This window comes from Hibiscus syriacus, unplaced genomic scaffold (genome assembly GCF_006381635.1).
Source record: "Hibiscus syriacus cultivar Baekdansim isolate YM2019G1 unplaced genomic scaffold, ASM638163v2 tig00014370_pilon, whole genome shotgun sequence".
Taxonomy (NCBI): Eukaryota; Viridiplantae; Streptophyta; class Magnoliopsida; order Malvales; family Malvaceae; genus Hibiscus; species Hibiscus syriacus.
The window spans coordinates 334401-337506 of NW_024062323.1; positions in this window are offsets into that span (position 1 = coordinate 334401).

The window sequence follows — 3106 nt, forward strand, 5'->3', positions numbered from 1 at the left end:
ATCTCCTAAATTAAAAGATTAGTTTGAAATATATACTAAAATGGAGGCTCTATTTAACCTATTTAATTATGTCAAATCTAAGTTCAAAGATAAAAAGGTCAAGGTTTAAAGTACCGAATCCTAAATATTAAAAGAATAAGGATCTAAAATGACAACTTCTAAAGTTAGGAACTATTAAAAATCTAATTAATCTAAGTTATTAAACTATATATGAAAAATATCATGCAATTTAATATCACAAATTATATATATATATATATATATAATATATATATATATAATATATATATTATATATATATATATATTAATTAAAAATTATAAACAATACATATTAATATATAATGTACAAAGTGACTTAAATATAAAATAAAGACATGCCATGCTAAAATATAAAATTTAAAAATATATATAAACATGTGAGAATAAGCCATGTAAATTAAAAATAACTAGTGACCTAAATCAAAATATACATAAATATAGGTCTATAACTAATTCTCTTAAAATTCTAGTGGCTAAACTATAATTTTACCAAAACGTTTTTAATATGTAACCTAAACTAAACTAAGCTATCATCCACGCACATAAATTTCCCTAAAGCCGCACATAAATTTCTTCTTCTTTTCTCTTCTTCACGCTAACAACTCCTGCGCACTCCCAACCATTTTTCTCTCAAACTTCGACTGACACAACCAAAACCTTAGGGCCACCGCGTCCGGCCACCACGTCGGTGGCCATTCACCACCATTACATCTCCTCCCTCAAGCCCTTCTTCCTTTACTCTTTTCTCTTCTTTCACTTCATCTATCGCCTAACCTCTTTCTTTCCTCTTGACCGAGACCCGAAACACACAAAACCGCCGTGAATCGGCGTTGAACCAACCTTAGGCCACCAACCCGAAAGCTTTAACCCTCTAGGACCACCACTCTGGCCAAGGTAGACTACTTTGCTTCCTTCCTCTATTTATTTTAGTATTTTCTCGTAATAGCATAGAGTAAAAAAAATCAGTATTTGAATACGAAAATTAAAAATTGACCCTTTAATCTGCTTGTTTATTACTCTAAAATCTCTGAGAGAAAACTCTACAATTGTTTCACTCATTTTTCTGTTTGAACCCCCGTTTTACATTCCTTTTTTTTTCTTCCCCCCTCCTTTTCCTTATAGCTAAAATTTACATATATAAAATAAGCAAAGTGGGGTGGTTGCAAATTTCTTGCAGGATTGTGGGGGGTTGGTGTTGAAATATATGATGGTGGGGACAAAGATTTGAAAAAATGGTGCTCACACGTGTGTTAAATTATTAAAATAAATTTAATAAATAAATTGTATTTCACATATATATTAGATTATAAAATGATAAAAACATTAGTCAAACTGTCACATTAAATTTATTTTATGAGTTGGAGGATCACACTAAAATATAATAAGAAAATCACATTAATTTGTTTAAAAGTACATAGACTTGATATATTTTTTACCTTATAGATGAAAGATCGCGTTTTTCAAATATCGTGATTAAATAAAGGGTAAACTATACAATTACTACGTAACTATGTAGCCCTTTTACCATTGATCTTTTAATTTTGTCAATCACACCACTTAACTATTTAATTTGTTCAATTAGACCACTACCAGTAAATATTTGACGGAAAATACTGATGTGACAGTTAAAAAATTAATATAATTTTACATTTAGTCCTTAATATTTATATATTCTCTCAATTGAGTCATAATTTAAATATACTTTAATAAATTAATCATTCAATCAGAATTTGACACATGTTAATACATGAACATGACACATTTCGTTAGTGACACATATATTAATACATGATTGGAGTATATTTTTATCACCTTCTGATTAGATAAAAAAAATAAAGAGATGAAATTTGTTCTTGGGTGGATTTGAACACGGTACCATAATGTTGAGCAGACACACTCAAACCACTTAGACAAACCCCACTCTGGTTACCAAACTTACATGATTTTTTATATACTTATTATTATTATTATTCTGAACTTTGTTTTTCTACCAAACATTGTTCGCTTTATTTTCCAAATTTTAAAAGAAAATTTTTAAATAAAAAACCAATCATAATTTTAATTTTATTAAATTTTTATTTTCAATGATTATATATACATTTTTACACTCTCAATATATAATATATTTTATTAAAATATTTTTTTTACATTCTCAATATATAAATTTAACAAATTTTAAATTTATTTTTAAATAAATTTGATGTAAAATATTTAAAAAATATTTTTTATAATCGGGAAAAAATAATTTATTAATAGATTAACTTGAATTAAATATTAAAAAAGTTTAATTCTAATTTATTTCTACTTATATATTCTTTTACCATTATAAAGCTTTAAAAAGGATAAATACAATTTTTCGTAAATAATAAATCATTGGGGATGTTTGGTGTAGTGGTTGAGGTGTTGTTTATCCATCCTGTCTCATGTTTGATTCCACCCCAGAGTAATTTCACCCCTTTATTTTCTATCCAATCGGTTGGTGACACATGTCACCTCTTGATTGGATAGAAAATTATTAAATTTAATTTAATTTATGACCAAATTAAAAGAATATATAAATATTAAGGATTAAATATAAAAATATATCAATTCTTTTAACTTTCACATAAATATTTTCGTCAAATATTAACTGTTAGTGGTTTGATTGAACAAATTAAATAGTTAAGTGGTGTGATTGATAAAATTGAAAGATTGGTGGAAAAAGTAAAAGTGTAACATAGTTTAGTGGTCAACTGTATATAGTTTACCCTTGAATAAAAAATTCGGGTTTCAGTATCTGGAGAAAAACCATGTGGCAATCCGCGCCACCCCGCCAAGGCACACACTTAAAACCAACAATATATTACCCCATTGGCCTCTAAACCTTCTACTTAAAACCCAAGCAAATATAAACAAATCTCGCAAAGGTAGATGTCGCCTCAGATCACGTAACTCCATAACTTTTGCAAGTTTCGGTATCTTTCCCTATTTCATCTGTATATGGCACATAACAGCAATTCACATCAACGTGGATTACCCTTTTCGTGTTAAATTTTTAATCCTGAAATTCGAATTTTTCTTCTCAT